The 12,039-nt window shown below is 36.1% G+C and overlaps 1 protein-coding gene across 2 annotated transcripts in view; it reads right to left on the bottom strand.

The window, feature by feature from the left end:
* Positions 1–3,471, bottom strand: part of LOC123552934 (mechanosensory protein 2-like) — a 36,019-nt gene extending 32,548 nt beyond the window's left edge. The window contains exon 1 of one of the 2 annotated variants that reach the window (XM_045342688.2): positions 3,303–3,471. The gene's annotated coding sequence lies outside the window, so the exon portion shown is untranslated. The other variant, XM_045342694.2, reaches the window with a different exon arrangement.
* Positions 3,472–12,039: the final 8,568 nt, after the last annotated feature.

The raw sequence follows: 12,039 nt of genomic DNA, 5'->3' as shown, positions 1-12,039 counted from the left end.
GGAAACATGACACTACGTTCATACTCATCCGTACTCCAATATAACTCGAATGTAAAGTTATTATTCTTGAAGTTGTGATCGAGTCCACCAAATTGTGAACTGATATGAAAAATTATCGGTAATTTTATATTGTAATAATGAGAGATAACAAAATCGCTTAAAAACCTTCAGGATGTGCTTTTGATAGTGATGTTTATTTCTGAGCCCTGGATACGGATATTTAAAACATGTTTACCGTTTCCGAGAACAACTGGAATGGTAAGTAAAAAATGTACCGGAATCGTCAAGTCATCACATATGAAAACAATACATAAATCGTCGTGAAATATATTTTTATGCAAGAATAGCGACCTTCGGTCTCGGTCACAAACAATCCCGCGGGCTTCTGCAGACGTTACTACACACAAAAAAAGCGTGTATTATCCCTACAATAAATGTGTATTGAAATTCCGGCATAGAAATGGACACTGACTTTACATTAGTGGTCACTGCGGTGTTGACAGCGGAAGCAGCGGTCCAGTACTAAGACTGTCTACAAAACCAAGGATAACGAGTTCTTTATCTGAAAATTACGAACATTGGGATCAGTGTTCAGTATACACCTGAAAATGATAGACTTGCTATTTGCCGAGTGCACACTTGTTTTCTATCATCGTTAATATAAAGTAAACTAGTAAATATTCGAACATATGCATGATCTCATAAACACTTCTTTATTGTATGTTCTCTGAAATTAACAAATAACTGGCTCAGCTGAGACACCATACTTTAAAGTAAATTCAGTTTATTCACCACGAGGTTCAAAATGCACGGGAGTCTCGTGATAGTACATGCCTTTATTTCACATGGTTGAAGTGTAAACAAATAGTTAAATTTGCTTCGTTTTATTTCTCACGGAAAAGATCGGACGGTTTTTTATATTGGAATAATCATAGAACATATATGCATTTAAAGTTGAAAGTTGATTGTTTTATACAGGACGTAAAACTGAAACAAGTAAGCACTTTTACTTTTCCAGCAATGTTCCTCAGGTGAACTTTGACATTGTTTACAAAGAGAAATCAGTTTTGTGTCATCTTGAAATGCGTTGTTCGGCTGAAACGTAAAGTTCCCGGAAAAGTTCTAAAATGGCTTATTTGGAGGATTTTTGTTTTATTTATAAATTCAACACAATGTGCAATATTTCCAGTTTTTGAAAATGATTGAAATCGAACTTGTTTTTAGAAAAAGACCCGATCTTTCATCAATATTTTGTCAGCGGATGCTTACAAATTTTAAGTGAAACGGCTTTCTTGTCCAAAAGAGGTGTGTAAACGAAAAAATATCATTACACATTGCGTTTATTCTTTAAATGTAAAGGATCGGTAACAAATTAAGGAGAAAGGACAGTGCAAAACTATACTAAATGGATATCTCTAACCAATGATAAGGAGGCATATATATTTCAGTAAGGAAATCTGAGGTAAAAGAACAATCATATATTTTATTTCTTGAAATAAACATGGCGGCGAAATATTTTAGAAAAACTGTGCACGTGTTTTGCGCATTAGAATGTTTAACGACATTTTCTTGAGAAAATAGCGCTCGTGTGCACTATTTTGGCATTTCTTTGATTTGAAAATAAATATTTTATAGCAATTTAGGATGCATACGATACTAAAATTTTGCACCAAAAATGTTCACTCATTTTCTTCCAAAGCACTGTGGATATAGGGTTCAACGTAACTTTCATACTCGCAAGTTTACCTACAGATATATCTTTTCAAGTTTTATCATATATCTTTTGTGTCCTTGCATTTCGAAAGCTGTTTCGAGGATTCTGATTTTTCACATGGATTTCTAATTTCAATTTGCGGAAGTACCTTAATGCCACCGCCTTAATAGTTGCATACTCGATCTCTTTGAATTCGTACTTAACCTAAATCCTGTATCTTTCATGCTTTTTACTGAATAAAAACAAGTGCATTGGTGGATTCACCCAGTGGCAGAACCTGGGTGGCTTCACCCAGTGGCAGTAACCACATTTCTGAAAGTGCACCAGTAGGGCTATATGCGCATTTCGTAACGTTTCATACAGAATCATCTTACAGCATCTGCAAGGTGCAGTTTTAAATTCGACAAAAAAAACGGAACCGGTTCTCATTGAAACTTGAATATTAAGGTAATCGGAGACGTGTTAATGATATATACAAATATAAATGTTTATCGTGCTCCCTAAGAATACGGATATGCCACGCCCTTCTATTAACGTCTTGGAATGTATTAACAAGTTAACTGGCAAATGTGTTTATCAATTAACATAACTCAATAATAGCTACGTCGCTGCTGTACATGTATTTGGATCAAATGCCAGTAATCTGGTGCGAGAATCAGATCTAGCTATCAAAATCCATTACTGTTTACACACACACACACACGCACGCACATAGTAATTACTATTGCCTGAAATCAACCATTATTTGAATAATGTCCCAACGGACAAACCAAACACTTGTTTGACAAAACAGGTTTCTGTATATATTTAATGTACATGCTTGAAATATACATGTATATAATTATATATATACTGAACAGCAAAAGTAACTATCCAGATGTATAACTGGTATATTTTGAAATAAGAAATTAATTTTTCAAATTTGAATTGTTTCTTCATACCAAAATTACACTTGAAGATCTTCACGTGATAAATTTTTAAAAATCAATCAACCGTGAAGTCAGTAGTCTCACAATAGCCAGATAGCCGTTTGAAAGGCTATATCTTCTGCGCGTCAAATGCATTGTAACATCCAAATTGGGCGCTCGCGCTAAATTTGATTCAGTCGTTCGGTGTAACCAACAATATTTTTTAAACTTTATGCTGTTTTTCAAGTTAGTCATTTATCAATATTTCCAATGACAATAAAATTTCACAAAGAAAATTGTTAATTATAGGCGCACGTGAATTTCATGCAAAACGGCTATTGTGGGACTACTGACATCACGGTTGATTGATTTTTAAAAAAAAAATATTCGTGAAGTTCTTCAAGTGTAATGTGATATGAAAAACACAAGTTGCTCAGTTTGTTTTAAAAAACAAAAATATATTGACTGAGGGTTGTCAGGGGCGGCATGGGAGGGGGAGGGGTGCTGACCCCCAAGTGTCTGTGCTCTTACCTCAACCGTAAAAAACACAAAGTCCTCGCTATCCGGGAATATTATTATTAATCCGACGCTCTCACGCAGAGTCCAGACACAGAATGAATTAAAGACAACAGGTAATGTCAGATCGATAAATTAATATTTAGGTATTAAGCTCCTCTTACCTGTTTATGTTAATCCTTTTATAACAGTTTTCCAATATTTCGAAATATGGGTATGGGCAAATTGCAAAATGGAGGTTTTATCCAGTCAATCGATATACAACTCGTAAATGGGTCGTGATGATGTTTGTTTATTTTATGGACTGTACCAGTTTACATACACACCACTCCTGAATAAAACAGTCACTGAAAACAAGCTGGCAAACATTAAGCGAGCGAATGTTAACAGCGAACATTAATTTCTCCAGCAAACATTAAAAATTTCAGCGAACGTTAATTACTCCCCCTTGATTTCTATAACAAAATAACTGCGAGACAGTAAGCTATCCAGCACAAAAAGTGACGAGCATTTTAGGTGTTTTAATATTGTATTCTAATATGCACGTCTACTGTATTGTACTTATAAAAACAGTATCAACAATTAAATATGATTTTATGCGAAATAGTTGTTTTAATCAATTATATAAAAGTATAATAATTGACAGCACTAAACTGCGGCCCTGCAGCAGTTTATACGGTCCGCAAAGATACTTTTAACATCAGCTTTCAGCAAAACGATCCTATCATTTTACAAATACACAAACAATTTAGACTGAGTAAGAAAGCATATTTTTTAAACATTAAAAATGGTAAAGATGTCCATTCTGCTCCAGTTGTTACCATTTTTCTCGTTTTAGCTATTAAAAGAATTCGGCAATTACTACGATGAACGGTTGTTGATGTCATGTGATCCATAGATCAATTAGAAATAGAAGACAACAGTGCCATAAACATAAGCTTTCTACTATACGTTTCTTTTGCAATTTTCAGGTTCGAAGTGAATAAATAAATCTATTTAAACTACAATCCTCTCAGAAGATGTTTCTTTTGTTTGTTCGTATTTAAGTTTATTTATAGTCACCATCGGTAATCCATACAGGCGGGAGACTATAAGTAATCTTAATGGGAGGATAGTGCAAGATACAGAAGACGCCCCGATTCAAGAAGCTTCCTTGGTTCTTTAGTGTACTAGGTGTATATCACCGTGGCACAGGACTATGGTAGTTTTCAGTTGAAGAAGCAGGGCTCGTATTCACGACTCCAGGTTTCGTAGTCAAACACTGTGTTACTGGACCACTGCGTCCGCTCTTACATTTGAGCCTATCGCCGGAAATGCTAAAGTATAGAACCTCAGTCCTGGAAGGTGAACACTGACTAATAGGAGAGACTATAGGTTCTTTCATCTACATTTACATCTACATATTCCTAATACAGTTCTCATTTTTCAAATTTGAATAACGTGAATATTGTAGCTGGATATAGCCGCTAAATTGCTGTCATTTTGAACTTTAGCATGAAACAAAACCGGGTGAAATGAATGAACTGAAGACTGAAATATGTAAGATCGATGCCGTTTCCAAACTTTGACGCAAAAATTTAGAACCCTGGTCCATTGAAACGTGACCTCTCAGGGTCACTTTTGAAAAAAATAAATAAAAAAAGCAGAAAAAAGGGGAAAAGGAAAAAAAAAACAGAAACAAGGAAATAAAAAGGAAAAAAGGTAGGTATTTAATTTGAATAAACAGAAGGGTAGCGGGGAAGTGATAACAATGAAATTTCGCGTTTTTTATCTTAACTATACTTGATTCGTTTTTGTTTCATACATAACATAATACAATCATATCTTTTTAACACAGAACAAAAAAAAAATATGTTTGAGCTTGCGTTCGCCTGTCAGTCGAGCGATCATAGGTTCGGTGTCCGGTGCAGTCACTATCTTATGGTGACTGATTTCTGCGTCAGTCCCAAGTTATACATAGACTTTATAGGTAAAAACTTTATTAAGTCTTCTTGCCTGAAACTGCAATGCCTTGGTTTTTTGATATTTAGTATGTTGCATTGCCTGGTGGTCCTCTTCCAAGATTGTACAAATTATGCCCCTGGGGTGAAAAGTGGCCTCGCCCGGGTCATCCCAAGTTTTACATAGATCTTTTTTTTTAGAGAAAAAAACAACTTTTAAAATATTCTTGTCTGAAAGTTCAAGGCCTAGGCCTTTGATATGTGGTATGTAGCATTGCCTAGTGGTCCCCAGACAAATTGTTCCAATTATGCCCCTAGGGTGAAAAGAGGCTCCGCCTAGAGTTACTTATTTACATAGAACAAAAAGCTCTTATAGATCGGCAGTCCTTGGGCCTAGGACTCATAAACTAATAGAGAGGTTTGACCTGAAGAGTAGATGACCTTTAAGTCAAAGGTCAATGCCACTGTGCGCTTTAGTACCCGAAAGCTTTTAACTCTGCAATGCTTATGACTATGACCCTCAAACTTAGTAGGAATGCTGGCCCCGAGGGCAAAGGGCATAATAAAGGTCACCATGACCTTAAGTAACAAAAAGATTGATAACTCTGCATCGCTTGGTCCTAGGGCCATAAAACTTCGTAGATGACCATAAGGCCAAAGCCCACAGTCAAACACATGTGCTCAACATTCTTCAAAATAATTTTAGAACATACCCCAGGCTGACCTTTATCATGACCTTTTATGTTTTGGTTACTTGAATAACATGATTCAGGTGAACGATATAGGACCACCATGGTCCTCTTGTTTGTCCTCTAGTTATGGCCGTGCTTAATTTTCTCATTGAAAGCATTGTATATCTTGAAAGAGTAAAGTTTCAGATTTGAGAAATACAAAACGAAAATGCAAAAAGTCGCGCAGCGAAAAGTTGAAACTATTAGGTAAGTAAAACGGTTGGGTCGTGGGGCGACAACCCGCTCATTAGCGAGGTCGCGGGACGAAAATGCTAAGTTTAAGCATTACAATGGCAGGGTGCGGGGCGGAAACTCGCTAATTGCCTGGGTTTCGGGGCGAAAAATCGAGATTTAGTAACTTAAATGGCGAGGGCGCGGGACGAAAACCAGATAATTACCGCTCTTCAAGTGTCGAGTTATTATTGTGTTTTCGCTCCGTGCCCCCACTAAATAGTGAGCTTTGCCACGTCCCCCCCACCCCCATTTTAACTTGTTAATTCTCGCGTTTTAGCTCGGCGGAGTATTGGGGGCTAAAACGTAAAATGGCAGAAATCAGTCACCATACTATCCGTGATTAATATTTTTCATTGGGACAGTTGCAAGGTGCTATGGAAAAAAAGTTTAGTTCTTGTAAAAATAATATGTTGACGAAAAATGGCGTAAAATCCCAAAACATTTGTTATTAGCCAATTCTGACTTTCTTAGGCCCTCTGCTATTTCTTATCTTTATTAATGATATTGTACATGAAATACGATCCTGTATCAATCTAAGACACTAGCCTATATGTAATAGTAGAACAACCTGATTCAGCCGCAGCTCTTCTCCAGTCTGATATTGACAGTCATACGTTAAAAATGTACGGACATAAAATAAATTTATAACTTATTGCACTTATTTGACAGCACTGTATTTGAAAACCATTGTGTTGGTGTTAGGTCGTTTCTTACCAACCTTCCAGTAGTTATGTCACGGCAGTATGCTTACACAATCTGCCTTTACAGTTTCTAACCAGCAGGCACTCTCCGTAAGACAATTGTCAACTTTCCCAGTTCATGGAGAGCTGTAGGTAGTCGGGCTCGAACTAACATAACCAAATTCCGGGAAAGAGTTGAAATGGAATTAAACCAAATACGAAAAATTATCAAATAACGCAACAACCTGAAAATTAATCCTACAAACAGGCAATTCAGGGAATTTAATAATCTTATTTTATTTAAAAACATTTCAGGAACATTTTCAGAAACCTAAAATAATCTATGGAGGAGAGAACGAGCAGCAAGATGTTTAATAAGACGTGTAACATGCATTCATATATACAAGTGTGACGATAAAAGTTGGAAAGAAGTCGGAAAATGGCTTACAAAATTAGAATACGCTTAAAATGAAATTTATATTGTTGTAAACTTTTGTTGTGATTAACATTTTTTTCTTTTTTTCTTAAAATACAAACAGTTCTTTCTGAAATTTTGATGCACAAAATCTTCGTATGAAAGTTGGTGGGGAGGGATGGGATTTAAGACAATACAGCGAAAACTAAGAGACTCCCATATTATTTTTGCTCATATTTAACATTAAAATAAATATATGATAAGGTTTTTTTTTTTTTTTTAAATCAATGGGACAGTTATTACACACACTAAATAAGCCATTCAATACATTTAGACTACAAACATTTAGTAGATAGATTTTGACATGATTTTTTAGCTCGACTATACGAAGTATAAGGAAAGCTATCCTACTCGACCCGTTGTCGGCATCGGCGTCTTTCCTCGTCCCCACCTTGGTACAAGTTTTCTTACACTTTCTCTTTTTTCTACTTATCTCTGTAATTACTCGATGGATTTGATTAAAACTTAAAATAGTTATTCCTCATCATCACCCACATCATCTGACTTAAGGGCCATAACTCTGGCACCAATATTTCCTGATTTATTTCCCATTTTCACTTAGATTTCAGGTTAAAGTTTTGATGCACTTTCACTCTATCTCTGTTATTATTGAATGGATCTCAATTGTTCAACCCATCACCCACATCATATGACGCAAGGTGCATAACTCTGGAACAAATTTTTCATGAATTATTCCACCTTTTTATTTAGAATTTCAGGTTAAAGTTTTGATGCACTTTCATTCTATATCTGTTATTACTGAATGGATTTGATTCAAACTTAAAATAATTGTTCAACATCATCACCCACATCATATGAAACAGAGTGCATAACTCTGGCACAATGTTTTCATGAATTATGCCCCCATTTATTATAATTTAAGGTTAAATTTGATGCATTATCACTATATCTCAGTTATTATAAAATGCATTTGATTCAAACTTGACGTAGTTTTTCCACATCGTCACCCATATCATATGACACAAGGTGCATAAATCTTGCACCAAATATTTTATGAATTATGACCCCTTTTTGCTTAGAATATTGTAATGACCTTTCAGTCTCACAACCGTTGTACTTGACAATATTTTTTTGTGTGTGTGCAGAAATTGACCACTGTTAAGTTGTATTTGACCTATTTCTTTTTCTAAAAATCTATGGCACATAACTCGGGAACAGATTATATACACGAGGTTTTAGCACGCAAGGAGACGAGTCCAACAATACCTTGTTTTTCAAAATCGGTTGGTGCAATGCTGAAATACAGATGAAAGAGTATTGGATTCATTCCCCACCCACCTTTTTCAAGCAAATGTGTAACTTAGTCCCAGTAATTTCAGACATAAAATTTATTTCACGGGTAAATTATCATCATCTTACCCTTATTTCTGTTGTGAAATAATCATTTGATACTGAAAACTGGCTTACATAACATATGATCTTCAAAATAAGCTTCAATAACTTTAAAACTATAACGGAAGAGATAAAAGCCGCCATTTTGGAAAATCTCTAAACCTAAATACTCTCGATTCTATGAGCGCACTTGTTATGACGTAATCGGTCTGCGACAGCTAGTATAAAAGGCAGAAAGCAGCCACAGGTCACTTTGAGTTGGATTTTTGAGTGGTTCAGAACCGTCACGACGATGGACACCTCTATACAGGTACTAAAATCACCGTCTTTCGGATATACCGTCGACCATAGCCACCGTCTACCGTCATCCAACTCCCTCCGTCTCCTGCTGAATACCAACAGCACCGTAACCGTGGACGGTACGAAACCGTAAGGTCCTACGGGTTTTCTCTGCCGGTGGACCTACACTACCGTCAGCTGTTACCGTCAATGTGAAAAGGTTGTGCAATTTCTAAAGAACCGTCAGTGCTACAAAACCGTCATGTGAATTACCGTCAGTTATGTCAACAGGTGGTTGTGTTCAACAATAAAACCGCCAGTGTGATATTCTACAGTACCGTCCGTATATCCAACCAGTGTCTGAGTGTTGTTCTATTCTACCGTCAGTGCTAAATACCGTCAGTGCGTACAGTACTTTTCAAAGGGCTGTGTCATTCTACAGTACCGTCAGTGCATCGTTACCGTCAGTGTTATTTTCCTAGTGTGCTGTGTCCATGCATCTACAGTACCGTCAGTAATATTACAAGTTTTTCACATGTGTCATTCTACGGAACCGTCAGTGTACAAAACAGTCAGTGTTAAATATACTGAGTTTGTGCTTCTACAGTACCGTCAGTAATATAAAACGTGTCATTCTATGAAACCGTCAGTGTACAAAACCGTCAGTGTTAAATAACAAGTGTTTGTGTTTTGCTCATTAGCCGTCATTGTTAAATATCGTCAGTGCTATTTTACCGTCAGTGTACAAACCGTCAGTGTTAAATAACAAGTGTTAGTGCTTTGCTCATTAGCCGTCATTGTTAAACACCGTCAGTACTACCTTACCGTCAGTGTTAATAATATATTCTAGTGTGCTGTGTTTATTACCCTCAGTAATATCATAAGTTCTCATATGTGTCATTCTACAGAACCAGTGCCGTCAGTGCTTTATTACCGTAAGTGATTACACTTGTTTAAAAAGAGTTGTGATATCCTATAGCTCCGTCAGGGTACAAAACCATCGTAATAGTCTGTGTTTTGGTACTAGACCGTCAGTGCTTCAAGTTCGACAGGCTTTATAGTATTGGACAGGTGTCATTCTAAAATATCGTCAGTGATAAAGAGCCGTGCAATTCTACACAACCGTTAGTGCTACAAAAATCTTTAAGTATTTTCCATCAATGAATTGAAATCAGCTGTGGCATTCTACCGAAATGAAGGGCTTGTGTATCTAGGAACCGTGAGTGCTAATATCCGTCAATATAATTATAATTATCTTTAAATACCTTCAGTGTTAGAAAGTTGTGCTAGTCTATGAAACCGTCAGTGCTATAAAACCTTAATCATTTACCATCTGATGTGTCAATCTACATCACCGTCAGTGATAACACCAATTTCCAATGAGCTGTGCCATCTTACCTTTAGTCAGTTCTACAACGCCATCAGTATAACATAAAGGGTTTATGTTATTCTACTGTATCATCATTACTACACCACCGTCAGTGATTACATCAACTTTTAAAGAACAGTGCCATTTTTACCATACAGTTTATACTTCAGTATCTTCAGTGCTATTGAACAGTCAGTTATTACCGGCAGGAACTACCCAACCTTCTCAAAGCGTGGTACCATTTGAACTTACAGCGACAGTAATGGCTGTGTTACAAAACTGTACATTAGACTCTTTTCATTGATTTCTATAATCCACTGGAACTCTCGTCAGCACATTGGATTCTGATTAGACTTAATTTGAGCCAAAGACGTTTCCAACAATAAACAACCGGACAACCTGATAACTTGTGTAACGGATTTGCATAGCAACCAAAATCATCATTGGTATAAACACACTTGAGTTCCTGAAACCTTAACTACCGTTGAAGACTTGATTGACATTTTACTCAATAATACCAGAGTATACCGCAAAAGTGTTATTGATAGTAATAGACGATTTCATGAGCTGGGCAGATTGTGTGATATTTTTTCAAGTGTGAGAGACTCATAAGACTTGAGGAATAATTATCCATAACATTCAAACATCAGAATTATTACTGAAATTGAAACTGTAGCAGTACAAGAACTTTACTGACACTACCTCGATAAAATATCATTATTTAACTACCAACATAGACTTACCAAGCATATTTACATAATATCTGATGCTATAAACTGACTTTACATATATTCTCATTATAAGACGTTATATATCTGAAACTTACATAGAATGGTTACAGTTTTACAGTTAATAAAATTGTTAAATGTTAAATGTCTCGATTATGAGTTCCCTTCCATATCATTACGAATACAACTTAGCCCAAAAGCCAGGCCCAGACGGATCCCTTGTGACGGTGGCAAAGCGCCACGTTACAATATACTTATATGGTGTTTTGATACACTTTATCTTTACCTCTCTTAATACTTAACATTTTTGACACAGACTCAGGCTATTGTGCAATATCTTCATCCACCATTGGAGTCATTAAACACTCCACTGACAGCTCCAGTTTCCTCAGATGTGCTCAGTTTCACTATCCAGCATCAAAATAGTCGAGCGCGTTGTTTCCTGTGACAGCTCTTGTTGTATAAAGTAAGCATTCCTTCGGCGAATAATCGGAGTACATATTTGAAAATAACATCACCATATAGGTTTCATAGGACCTGCTATATTAAATGAAAAATAATTACTTTTTTTTAATTGAATGGACGCCCCGAAACTAAATTATTTGCCATAAAAACGGCAACGTCACAACTATTTTAGGGCTAGGCTAAAATGTGATTTTCGAAGCCATTTGCGTAAAAAATGTGCATTTGACCATTCTGTTACTGGAGTATTACCTAGTTTGTCGCACAAGAGCTTTGTAGCTCATGTCATATGTTGGATTATATGCGACGTTAAATAAAGCTTACCTTTACCTTTACCTGATAATTATACATTGGATGAAGATCAGCTTTTGCTATTATTTGAACATGTTAATTATCAAGGATGCAACTTTATTTTGAAAGTTTTGCTCATTACACCTTCTCTAACTTAATCAATGTTTGTACATATTGGAAGTATATTGCAAAGCCAGAACAACATACACGAACACTGACATACCAGTTATATCATTATAGTAGACACTGTTTGTACCACGGACAATCAATGAGTCTTCACTCAAATTAGTAATTTGTGATCCCATCCCTTCCCACTCAATGCGTCTTAGCTCAAATCAGGTATTTGTTATCCAATCCCT

Source organism: Mercenaria mercenaria, chromosome 15, assembly GCF_021730395.1.
Source record: "Mercenaria mercenaria strain notata chromosome 15, MADL_Memer_1, whole genome shotgun sequence".
In the NCBI taxonomy this organism is placed as follows: domain Eukaryota; kingdom Metazoa; phylum Mollusca; class Bivalvia; order Venerida; family Veneridae; genus Mercenaria; species Mercenaria mercenaria.
The sequence above is the reverse complement of the archived record's forward strand: the minus strand, read 5'-3'. Positions and strand labels throughout refer to the sequence as shown.